The sequence below is a fragment of the Rana temporaria genome, chromosome 4 (genome assembly GCF_905171775.1).
Source record: "Rana temporaria chromosome 4, aRanTem1.1, whole genome shotgun sequence".
Lineage (NCBI taxonomy): Eukaryota > Metazoa > Chordata > Amphibia > Anura > Ranidae > Rana > Rana temporaria.
The window spans coordinates 434117335-434130940 of NC_053492.1; the positions used below are offsets into that span (position 1 = coordinate 434117335).

Genomic DNA, 13606 nt, shown 5'->3' on the forward strand with positions numbered 1-13606 from the left:
TGTCGAATTTTACTTGCGATTATCGTTAGTGACTGCTATAGCCGCAAGTGTTAATCACTGTCTTCAGCTTGGCAGGATGGATTGTCATGTCTGCCACTCCATGAAGACGTTGATAGACGAAACGGACGTAGAGTGAGATAGGGACGCTGACGGTGTCACAATTTTGAGTGGTTGGAGCCTGTGTTGTGTGATACAACCGCAGCACCACCACTGACTGAGCTAAGCGTGTTTTCCTTAGCCCCGGGTGGGTGCTTGGAATATGTGAGTGGATCTTGTATTTTGTTTTATGAATGCCTGTCTGAATTGTGGTATGCTATGAGAAGCATTTTTTCTTTCTTCTCCTCATTCATTGTGTGTTCCATGGCGAGATACACATCAGACTGATTGAATACAGCAGAGCACAGCAGAGGCTATTGGAAGGCTCATGGTCCCAGCTGTTAAGGTCTTTTAGTGAGATTGGTGAGGGAATCACTGATTGAACGCTGGTGACCGGTGGCTTGAGAAAATGTCACCTTTTACTATTTTTGGGATTTTCTAATATTGTTTGAATATTTTTATATTTTTTTCATTTTTATATATATATATATATATATATATATATATATATATATATATATATATATAGTACAGACCAAAAGTTTGGACACACCTTCTCAATCAAAGAGTTTTCTTTATTTTCATGACTATGAAAATTGTAGATTCACACTGAAGGCATCAAAACTATGAAGTAACACATGTGGAATTATACATAACAAAAAAGTGTGAAACAACTGAAAATATATTTCATATTCTAGGTTCTTCAAAGTAGCCACCTTTTGCAGCAGACACATCTCTAGAACTAGTAAGAGGAGACTGTGTGAATCAGGCCTTCATGGTAGAATATCTGCTAGGAAACCACTGCTAAAGAAAGGCAACAAGCAGAAGAGACTTGTTTGGGCTAAAGAACACAAGGAATGGACATTAGACCAGTGGAAATCTGTGCTTTGGTCTGATGAGTCCAAACTTGAGATCTTTGGTTCCAACCCCTGTGTCTTTGTGCGACGCAGAAAAGGTGAACGGATGGACTCTACATGCCTGGTTCCCACCGTGAAGCATGGAGGAGGAGGTGTGATGGTGTGGGGGTGCTTTGCTGGTGACACTGTTGGGGATTTAATCAAAATTGAAGGCATACTGAACCAGCATGGCTACCACAGCATCTTGCAGCGGCATGCTATTCCATCCGGTTTGCGTTTAGTTGGACCATCATTTATTTTTCAACAGGACAATGACCCCAAACACACCTCCAGGCTGTGTAAGGGCTATTTGACCAAGAAGGAGAGTGATGGGGTGCTGCGCCAGGTGACTACCTCTTGAAGCTCATCAAGAGAATGCCAAGAGTGTGCCAAGCAGTACTCAAAGCAAAATGTGGCTACTTTGAAGAACCATAGAATATGAAATATATTTTATTTATTTTTATATTTAGTTTTGATGCCTTCAGTGTGAATCTACAATTTGCATAGTCATGAAAATAAAGAAAACTCTTTGAATGAGAAGGTGTGTCCAAACTTTTGGTCTGTACTGTATATGATAGGTTGATACACATTGTCAGTCTGTAAAATTTTGCATTTTTCTGTTGTGATACATAGATAGGAAGGGTATCACTCACAATGTTTACATAATTGTGATTTTATTTTTATAGTATTTTTCGGACTTGCACCAATTTAACACTTTTGATGATTGCATTACAATTCCAGCACTTTATTATTGCTTATTTGCACAATTTTGTATCCATACAAAATATGGTGTTTTGCACATTGTTGCATTTTTGCACTCTATTTGCTATTCATATAGTAGGCTAATACCATTTATTCATTTTTTTATATATAATTTTGATCTTTCACAATCCATGTAGTATTGATTTTCTATATTTTTTTTTTACACTTCAGCTATTGGGGGAGTTTTGTGCACGCTGTTTTTTTTATTTTTTTTATTTGTAGTATTTACACAATAAGGTATATAACTATTTACATGATTACATATATGTTGTAGAATACTGTGAACCTGTGCTAATCTCGACTCTCATCCAACAATGTCAGCACTGTCTGTGTTGATGGGGGAATTGTGCAAATTTCATTCCTGTTTGTTATTTAACCACTTTCCTACCCGCCCATAGTAATATGACGTTCACAGATAGGATCTCCCATCCTGGGTGGACGTCATATGACATTCTGGGCTTCCCGGCCGTCCAGGAGGTGCACGCCCACGCATGCGCGTGCCTGTCCGCCGGGCACCTGCGATTGCCCGTGATCATGGCAGGACCGTGGATCTGTGTGTGTAAACACACAGATCCATGTCCTGTCAGAGGTGAGGAGACAGATGCTGTGTTCCCAGTACAGAGAAACACAGATCGGTCTCCTCCCCTTGTGAGTTCCCCCCCCCACCATTAGAATCACTCACTAGGGAACATATTTTACCCCTTCAGCACCTCCTAGTGTTAACCCCTTCCCTGCCAGTCACATTTACACAGTACCAGTGCAGTTTTGTAGCACTAATCGCTGTATAAATGTGAATGGTCCCAAAAATGTGTCCGATATGTCCATCGCAATGTCACGGTCACAATAAAATGATCGCCGCCATTACTAGTAAAAAAAATTAAAATGCAATAAAACTACCCCCTATTTTGTAGTTGCTATAACTTTTGCGCAAACCAATCAATATACGCTTATTGCGATTTTTTTTTTAGAATACATATCAGCCTAAACTGAGGAAATTTGTATTTATTTTTTAAATTGTGATATTTATTAAATCAAAAAGTAAAAGATATTGTGTTGTTTTTTTTTTTCAAAATTGGCGCTCTTCTTTTTTTTATAGCGCAAAAAAAAAAAAAAACGCAGAGGTGATCAAATGCCACCAAACAAAAGCTCTATTTGTGGGAAAAAAAGGACGTCAATTTTGTTTGGGTGCAACGTCGCACAACCGTGCAGTTGTCAGTTAAAGCGACGCAGTGCCGAATCGCAAAAAGGGCTCTGGTCAGGAAGGGGGTAAATTCTTCTTCTAAAAAAAAACAAAACAAAGGTAAACCCTTTAAATCAGGCAGTGAGGAGGTGACGTATCTCCTCCTCACTACCTGTCGAACAGCTCTGAAAAGCGATCCAAGAAGTAAGGGCCAGATCCACAGCCAGCGAGCGCAACTTAAATGTTCCAATTTAAGTTACACCCCCGCAAAATTTCTACCTAAGTGCCCGATCCACAAAGCACTTACCTAGAAATTTTCAGCGGTGTAACTTAAATCTGTCCGGCGCAAGGCGGGCCCAATCTAATGGGGCGAGTCCCATTTAAATTAGGCGCGCTCCAGCGCCGGACGTACTGCGCATGCTCCCAACGCTATTTTCCCAACGTGCTTTGCGCGTATTTACGTTGCGCAGAGTTTTGAGAATCGTGACGGGTGTAAAAGAAAAAAAAAAGTTGCGGCGGGAAAAAAATGTTTTTTTTAAAAAAATTTACAGCGACGCGGGATAGAAGGGTATACTTTTACATGGTGTACTAAGTTTACACTTTGTAAAAGCAGCCCTAATTTTGCGACGGCAAACTAACACTTACGGAGAAATAACGAAGGGAAAAAGCTTTGTGGATCTCCGTAAGTGCTAATTTGCATACCCGACGCTGGATTACGACGAGAAATGCCCCCAGCGGCGGCCGAGGTACTGCATCCTAAGATCCGACAGTGTAAAAGTATTACACCTGTCGGATCTTCTGCCTATCTATGCGTAACTGATTCTGTGAATCATTCGCATAGATAGAAACAGGGATACAACGGCGTATCAGCAGATATGCTGTCGTATCCCTTTTGTGGATCAGGCCCTAAGTTCCTACCTCACATGTGAATGAGCCCTATCACTATTATAGTGAAACATTTTCTTTCTACATTTTTACCTCTACATTTCATTAGCTAAAAAAAATAAAAATCTTGCCTTGCCATCATTTAGTATCTGTGAAATGAGACTTAGATGAAACTATTTTTAGAAGACTGTGAGAGAATCATTAATCACAAGACTTACTGTTTCTAATTGATTTTTTACTAAAATACGGATCATAATTAAAAAGGCTCATGGATAATAAAATCTTCACTGATAAACAGCACCTTCTGCTGAAAGTTTTACCTTGTGCTCTTCCAGAATTCTATGTTTAATACATGCCAAACTGCCTTTCAGAATGAAAACGTGCTCCAGCCAGACTCCTGCAGTCCCATTCCAAATCTGTTGGGGCTCGTTCAGGCATTTGGTTATCATTGTGGCCTCTCTGAAAAGGGATTTGCTGTGGATCGCTTTTCAGAGGACATTTGTCAGGTAGTAAGGGGTAGATATGTCACCTGCTCAGCACCTGTTTTAACCCTAAAAAACCTTCCCTCATGCACTTTAAAGATGCACTAATGCCTACTGTGACAAGAGGTTTAATTCTTGCTGCGGTATTAATGAAAAAAAGGGAGAAGGGAGAGGGGGGCAGTATCCTCACATGTAGTGAGCATGTGGACACTGACTGGTAAGGCAGGTGCCACATCCTATTTAAGTATGAGGAAGGAATAAACTGGGGGCAAGTTGTTGGACTTTTCAGGCACAATACGTTGTAAAGGATGTAGTCGTACAGAGAATTTTCTAAAAAAAATAGATTTATTTAGACACAAAAGTGAAATTTGACATTAAAATTGGACGTTCCATAGGAACTAGCAAACTATTTACACATGGCAAAGTGCCTCCAGAGTGACACAGGAACTTATGCACTAATATTAAATTAAAGAATACAAAAATATATAGATAGTTTCGATTATAGAAATCAAAACAGTATATAAAACAGTATATAAAAACTAATAATCATGTGATTGTCCTGTGTAGACAGAGTAGGGTCAGACGTGGAAATGTCTGAAAGATGGTGGTCTAGGGTGGCATCCTTTTTTCTTTTTTTTTTTATTATCCCTGGTGGTCTATATGGCCATCCCTGGTGGTCCAGTGGGCATCCCTGGTGGTCCAGTGGGCATCCTCGGGGGGGCTGTGCTGATAATCGATCAGCACAAACCCCCCCCCCTGTCACAGGAGAGGCCGATCGGCTCTCCTCTACTCGTGTCTGACAGACGCGAGTGAGGAAAAGCCGATTACCAGCTTTTCCTATTTACATCGTGATCAGCCGTGATTGGACACGGCTGATCACGTGATAGTCCCTTGAGAGACTCTTTACCTTGATCAGTGTTGCGGGGTGTCAGACTGACACCCTGCAACAACGATCGCCGCGATGCGCGCCCCCGGGGGCGTGCAGCGGCTCAGAATCCTGAGGACGTCATATGACGTCCACTCAGGATTCTACAACCACTTTGCCGACGTCAATATGTCATTGGCGGGCGGCAAGTGGTTAAGTAGCAGTCCAGGTATGTGGTATTTATGGAATTTAAAATATATAATAAATATATATATATTAGGCAATTTTAAGTAGTGTCTGCCATTTTGGATCAGTTCTCTCAACAGTAATGCAAAGAAACCTAAATATGAAAATCATTGGGGTTGATTTACTTAAAGTATAACTAAAGGAGGTGGATTAGAACACCTGACAGGTGTTTATTGTTATATGTGCCCCTATAAGTGAGATTCACCCTCTCTATATTTGTCCTGTGTACCATTATCATTGAAAGTAAAGGAAAATCACAAATTTTGGGTTGTCCCCAGAAAAGTAATAGAGGGGAAATCATCCAATGCCACAAATGACACGTTTCCCACTGACACCATTGATCTTTTTAGCTATTTATAAGAGGCAATTCTTCTCAATGACCACAGGTATAAGGAGCATTCTTCCCACTGACCATCAAACTAATGTATCATGAGATGTAGATATAGTCATTTTTAGCAGGGGTTCCTGAGACTGCAATGTTATTTTAAGGATTTCTCTGTGTTGAAAAGGTTGAGCAAGGCTGAAAGTGTAACTAAAAGCAAATCTTTCCTGTTCATTTTGGATAGAGTAAAGCCCTGTACACACGATCGCTTTGTCTGATGAAAATGGACCGATGGACCGTTTTCATCGGACAAACCGATCGTGTGTGGGCCCCATCGGTTTGTTTTCCATCAGTAAAAAAAAGTCTGTGTGGGAGTCCATCGGTCAAAAATCCACGCATGCTCAAAATCAAGTCGACGCATGCTCGGAAGCATTGAACTTCATTTTTCTCAGCACGTCGTAGTGTTTTATGTCACCGCGTTTGGACACGGTCGGATTTTTGACCGATGGTGTGTAGGCAAGACTGATGAAAGTCAGCTTCATCAGATACTTGACAAAAAAAATCCATCGGATTAGATTCCATTAGATATCCGATCGTATGTACAGGGCTTAAGGGAGGATTAAAACCCCTGTTTTTGCCCCATTGGGGAGTCTTCCATTTACTTCCTTTCCCATACCAAAAACAGGAAGTGAGAGGAAATCCATACAAATTAAAGGAATCCCTTGGGGTTTTCTTTTAATTTCACTTTTAATGATAATGGTAAACAGAACAAATAGAGAAAGTGAAGCTCCCTAAACACAAGCAGCAATAAAAACCTTAATGCCGCGTACACACGATAGGTTTGTCTGATGAAAACGGTCTGATGGACCGTTTTCATCAGACTAACCGATCGTGTGTTAGCCCCATCGGTTTTTTATCCATTGGTTAAAAAACTAGGAACTTGTTTTAAAATTATCTGATGGTTAACTAACCGATAGAAAAAAACGATCGCCTGTGGGGCACGTCCATCGGTTAAAAATCCACGCATGCTCAGAACCAAGTCGACGCATGCTTGGAAGCATTGAACTTAATTTTTCTCAGCACGTAGTTGTGTTTTACGTCACCGCGTTCTGACACGATCGTTTTTTTAACTGATGGTGTGTAGGCGCGACTGATGAAAGTCAGCTTCATCGGATATCTGATGAAAAAATCCATCAGTCCGTTTTCATCGGATGAACCGATCGTGTGTACAGGGCATAAAAGTGTTCTAATCCTTCTCCATCCTATCCAAAAAAAAAAGTTTTTACTTTAGTTATACTTTAAATAAATTCAAAATATCTTTCTAAATATCAAACGATGAACAAAAATAGCATCAAAAAATCACACACATATTAAAATAATCTTCTTCCACCAATAAAAAATACAAAGAATCCACCATGTTATTCTCTAGAGCCTCTGCTTAAAAAATATGTAATGTTTGGGGGTTCTACGTAGTTTTCTAACAAAAAAATATGTTTTTTACATGTAGTTAAGGGATGTCAGAATTGGCCCTGACTGGAAGCGATTAAAGAGGAGCTCCAGTCATATTTGTGTTTAATAAAAGTCAGCAGCTACAAAAACTGTATATGACTTTTAATAAACAGACACACGCCTCTCCCAAGATCTAGCGATGTGCTCACCTGGCTTGCGGTTACACAACCGGGTGCCCACCGTGCATGTGCAAGCCACGCTGCGCATTGTGAACAGTCCCGCAGTCTTCTAGAACCTATGACTTGTCCCAGAAGACTGCAGAGAGGTAGGGGGAGGAGAACTTCTGCTTGGATAGCTTAGGCAATCCAAGAGGAAGTGGGAGGCGGATTCCTGTCATAAAAACGTGTAATTTCTTAAAGAGGAGGAGTGGGAAGGAGGCTTTGAAGCGGAACTTCCCCTTTTGGGTGAAGCTCAGCTTTAGGTAAGTAGACTGAAAAAATTGCAAAAAAATACTTAGCTCCGTGTGTCAATTTCTAAATCTGTTTTGTTGAGTGCAATAGCAAAAACACGGAGCAGTGAATTTGTTTAACCACTTGCCGACCGCAATACGTATATACAGTGCGTCAGAGATGACTGCCGCTGCACTCTGATGGGCAGTATTGAATGACGTTTGTAGAAGGAACTTGATTGTTATATCCAGAAGAAGCTGAATGTACTTTGACAAAGCACATGCTGTTGAGAAGGGGTGTTGGAAGGACAACAGCATGTAATGTAAAGTACTGTGAACTATATACTGTATGCATTATACTTATCTATGCAGCAGGTGGCACTTTAGTGTTATAGTGTGTATTCTATAATATGACAGGATGTATCATCTATCTAAGTTCAGTGCACTTGTTTGTGGTTAGCTCCTGTCTCATGTTTTCTCATGCTGTAAAGACATGCATTGCCAATCCTCCATAAAAGCAAAGCTATTTCTGCAAACAAGTAGCTTCCAATGCATGATTTCAATGCTCTGCACAACAGTATCCAGCTTAACTGCTTGCCGACAAGCCGCCGCAGTTATACGGTGGCAGGTCTGCTCTGCTGGGCGAGATCACGTAGCTATACGTCACCTCGCCCAGCAGCCAATAGGGGTGCGCCGCCAGAGGCGTGCACGCACATCCCCCGCTTGCTTCTGACTCCCATGCACGTGCCCGGCGGGCGCGATTGCCGCCGGGCACCTGCGATCGGTCGTTATAGAGCGGGACCGGGAGCTGTGTGTGTAAACACACAGCTCCCGGTCCTGTCAGGGGAGAAATGCCTGACCATCTGTTCATACAATGTATGAACAGCGATCAGTCATTTCCCCTAGTGAGTCCACCCCCCCTACAGTTAGAACACACCCAGAGAACATACTTAACCCCTTCCCCGCCCCCTAGTGTTAACCCCTTCCCTGCCAGTGGCATTTTTATAGTAATCCAATGCATTTTTTAGCACTGATCGCTATAAAAATGACAATGGTCCCAAAAATTTGTCAAAAGTGTCCGAAGTGTCCACCATAAGGTCGCAGTACGGAAAAAAAAAACGCTGATCGCCGCCATTACTAGTAAAAAAAAAATATTAATAAAAATGCCATAAAACTACCCCCTATTTTGTAAACGCTATAACTTTTGCGCAAACCAATCAATAAACGCTTATTGCAATTTTTTTACGAAAAATATGTAGAAGAATACGTATCGGCCTAAACTGAGGAAAAAACATTTTTTATATATATTTTTGGGGGATATTTATTATAGCAAAAAGTAAAAAATATAATTTTTTTTCAAATTTGTCGCTCTTTTTTTGTTTATAGCGCAAAAACTAAAAACCGCAGAGGTGATCAAATACCACCAAAAGAAAGCTCTATTTGTGGGAAAAAAAGGACTCCAATTTTGTTTGGGAGCCACGTCGCACGACCGCGCAATTGTCAGTTAAAGCGACGCAGTGCCGAATCGCAAAAAGTGCTCTGGTCTTTGACCAGCAATATGGTCCGGGGGTTAAGTGGTTAACAGGCTCTGAGGGCTTCACAGAACAGCTGGATTTATGCCGAGATTACATTTTACACAGGTGGACTCTATTTACTAATTAGGTGACTTCTGAAGGCACTGGTTCCACTAGATTTTAGTTAGGGGTATCAGAGTAAAGGGGGCTGAATACAAATGCATGCCACACTTTTCAGATATTTATTTGTAAAAAATGTTGAAAACCTTATATAACAATATATATATTGTGCTTTGAATTTTGAATTTATTACAGTGTATTTTTTCCCAAAAAATTGCGTTTGAAAAACTGCTGCGCAAATACAGCGTGATATAAAAAATTGCAACAATCGCCATTTTAGTGCCTAAGGTCTCTGCTAAAAAAAAGATAAAATGTTTGGGGGTTCTAAGTAATTTCTAGCAAAAAATACTGATTTAAACTTTTAAACAAAAAGTGCCAGAAAAGGCTTGGTCTTCAATAATTTATTATATTTCTTACTGATAAACCTTTAATTGTATTCATTCTTACCTTTATCTATTCTAAGTTCTTTATTCTTCATGACAGGAATAAATAACCAGTACACCCTCACGTTATGACAATTAATATGTCCTTGCTCTCAACATTATCTGTATGATCACGTGATGTGTGTATAAAAAAAAAAATTGTTCAATAAAGCATTTTCTGATTTAAAAAAAAAAAAAAGTACACCACTTCTTAATACATGGTTCTTTTTTGTGCCTCTGGACTGTCATATCTACATGGAGCCTTTTAGGCCTCGTACACACGACCGAACATGTCTGCTGAAACTGGTCTGTCGGAACCAGTTTCCGCCGACATGTCCGACCGGACAGTTTTCCGGCCTAGCGGACAGGTTTCCAGCGGACAACTGTTTCTTAGCATGCTAAGAAACATGTCCGCTGGAAGCCTGTCCGTCGGACATGTCCAATGGTCAGAACGACTCATCAGACATGTCCGCTGGCCCGAGAACCCGCGCATGGCGTCAAAGTGATTCGATGTATGCGTGGAAGCATTGAACTTCCGGGTTCGCGCACGTCACCGCGTCATTGTCGCCGCCACGTCACCACGTCGTCTGTCCGCCGGGAATTTGGTCGGATGTGTACAGCCATCAGACCAAATGATCCCAGCGGACATGTCCGATGAAAACGGTCCGCGGACCGTTTTCATCGGACATGTCTGCTCGTCTGTGCGAGGCCTTAAACTTTCACTGACATACAAGGGTCTGCATTGGTTAGTGCTTAGTACAAATTACAATAGATCTGTCAGTTGTCCTCCTGGATACTGGAGAGGTTTTATTTCTAATGAAAAATTGTCTGCAGAAAAAAATGCTTCCAATCAAACACACTGTCAAGCAAGACTCTACAGGGAAAGAAAATGTAAAAAAGCAGTGGAGAACATTCACAATTATCAGTTAGTTACACCAGGTCAGACAGGTCTGTAGAAAAATGTGAGCAGCACTTTAGAGACAAGGCTTACCTAGGGCTAAAGATTAGTTTTTTTTACAGCAGTACTCTTGGCAATTATGAAATACACACATTAATACAGCCCTGTGCTCACAAACGCATCCTTAAATTTTTTTTCTGAATACAAGCAGGATCGGTGCTAGACTATTTTGCACCTTAGGCAAGACCAGCAAAAGAAAATTGAAACTTCACCATTTTTAAAAACAGTAGAAAATAATACAGCAACAAAACATGTAATTGCTACATGTCTTTTAATTTGCAAAAAAAAGTGCCATAGGATGCCAAGGAGACAGCCCAATCCAGCAATAAGACATCCCAGTCCAACAAAGAAGATAGACACTACACATCAGCTGTCTTGGTATCATGAAGGAGAAGAGGGGAAGAGGTGCACGTCAATCGGAGCCCAGCTGGCGGATAAGCCGTTTGCCCAGGATTGGGTGCTGCGGTGGGGACCGACACTTCCTGGTCCAGTGGAATGCACTGCCGGGCTTGCGTGATGTCACTTCCTGGGTGTGGTACAAAAGAATAGCCAGGAAGTGCTGGTCCCTGCCGCAGCACCCGATCGCGGGTAGACGGATTATCTGCCAGCTGGGCTCCCATTGACGTGCGCCTCTTCCCCTCCATGATGCCAAGACAGCTGATGTGCAATGTCTTTGTCTATGCGCTTATGACCACTCACAATGTGTGAGTGACACTCTTTTTCACCTCATTTAGGCCCCTTTTTACATTGAGGAGTTTTTCAGGCGGTACAGCGCTAAAAATAGCACTGCTATACCGCCTGAAAAACTCCTGCCCAGCTACCTCAATGTGAAAGCCGGAGGGCTTTCACACTGAGGCGATGCGCTGGCGGGAGACAAAAAAATCTACTGTCAGCAGCATCTTTGGAGCGGTGAGAGGAGCGGCGTGTATACCGCTCCTTCCCATTGAAAACAATGGGAAACCGCGGCAATACCGCCCGCAATGCGCCTCTATAGAGGCGCATTGTGGGTGGTATTAACCCTTTATCGGCTGCTAGCGGGGGTTAATGCCGCACCGCTAGCGGCCGATTCCCGCGGCAATCCCGGCGGTATAGCGCCGCCATTTTTAGCGTCGATATACCGCCACGGCGGCTACAGGTCCAATGTGAAAGGGGCCTAAAGTCTTAAAAAGCTACATTTAGTTGGCGCATGGGTTTTCTCCTTACCACCCAAACTGTCACAATTTAATTGGTCTGTTTTTTCTTTGTTCCCTGGGGCTGATTCTGAGGTATAATTTTTAGTGCCTGTTTTTTTATCAAACCACACTTCATTTTGTATGTTTTCCAATCTGTTTTCCTGTTTTTTTTTTGCTTTTGTTGTATTTTTTTTACCTTCAAATGAAGAAAATGTGTTTTTATATTTGAGTTTTATATTCAAATAACCCTCTGTAGCGCTACCCCCGAAGGAGCCACTGATTGATTTGGGATCTACTCTCTTTTGGCTCAGCTCACCCCTGTTTAACTAGCTCGAACCCTCCCTTGACACATCAGAAGTCTGGTGAATGAGGTATTGTGACCTCTGCTGGGCTGGGGTCACAATAGCAGGCACACAATACACAGTGACAATATAGCAATAAAATTACCTGCGGTTATGGACGGTCTCTCCGGACAAGGAAAAATACACACCACACAGTGAATATATTTAAATATAAGAGAGGTAAGTTTACTGTATAGAAACTTAAGAAAGGCAAACATAAATTTGAATTGTGAACATCACTGGCAAGTAATGACCTAATCTGATTCGCAAGGACCCTTGCAAGGATCAGCAATTGATGTAAGAAAAAGAGATTTTAAACATAAGAATGGTACCATTTCCTAAACTAATGATAGGCAGTCTATGCTCGCGAGCGCCCTCTGGCGGGCAGTCCTACAGAACAGTTAATATGCGCGTTGCGGCCGGGTGGTGCATGTTAAAATTGTAATCCACGGGCGGCAATCAGTGAAAGAAACTATGCAACAAAATGTCTGTGATAAATGAAAGTTGGTGGATTGACCCTAACCCTAACGTCAACCACTTCTGTGTAACACTGGAACAATTAACTGGGCCTCTAAGCTCCGGCTATGGGCCGAACACGTGTCTGTGGCCTGTGAGATGGCACTAGGTGTCTGTGCTAAACACAGGGTTTGAAGTTTAGCATGTGCTCTCTCACCCGACAGGCCGATCCGCCTGAGTTCTCCTCAGAAAAAGGGGCGCGCTGGCAAGCACTGCTCCACGACACAAAGGATCCCGGACAGGGAGGGGTTGCTCCACTGTTTCAGTCATCAGCTGGGCTGCCTCCTCAATCCCCAGGAACACGGGCCGGATGCTGGAGTCTTGCTTCTGTCTGGATGGCTGGTCTCTCAGTGGATAAGCCCAGGCTTCTGGCCTAACAGCACGGCTTCACGCCGTCAGCAGCTCCGCAGAGGAGAGAAGTGCAGGTCCCGAGAGAGCGAGATCAGCCACTCTCCCCCATAAGTCTGTGCGGAGATGTCACATGTTCCAATAACACGGGGTATTGTGGAAAATGTAGTCTGTTTCTCTTCAGAGTCAATGGAGTCCATATCTCCTGCTACTTGCCGTCCCACAATGCATAACTTCCTTAAAGGTATTTTACATATTTACAAATGTGGTTAAAGTTCCAGCGGGGATGACCTGTCGTAAGGTTCTGAAAGGATGACCCCGCTACACCTCCATTTAGATATTTTTTAGGTCCTATTGGTTTTATATACATATTACCCATGGGAATGAAATGAGTAATGTGTTCAAATAAATGTATGTCCTGACAATATTTCCTCCTCGCCTATGTAATGGAGAGCAGCATTCAGCATTGATACATTAGGATTTCTTAAAATGTATTTTTGTCTTTCCAGCATGTACCAGTAGACTGAGGCCCAGATTCAGGTAGATCCGCGCAATATTTGCGTGGGCAAAGGGCAACGATTTTT

The 13606-nt window shown here is 42.1% G+C and overlaps 1 protein-coding gene across 1 annotated transcript in view; it reads left to right on the forward strand.

Moving 5' to 3' along the window:
• LOC120937903 (spermatogenesis-associated protein 7 homolog) overlaps positions 1 to 13606 on the forward strand; it is a 248135-nt gene that overhangs the window by 180534 nt on the left and 53995 nt on the right. The window lies entirely within an intron of this gene.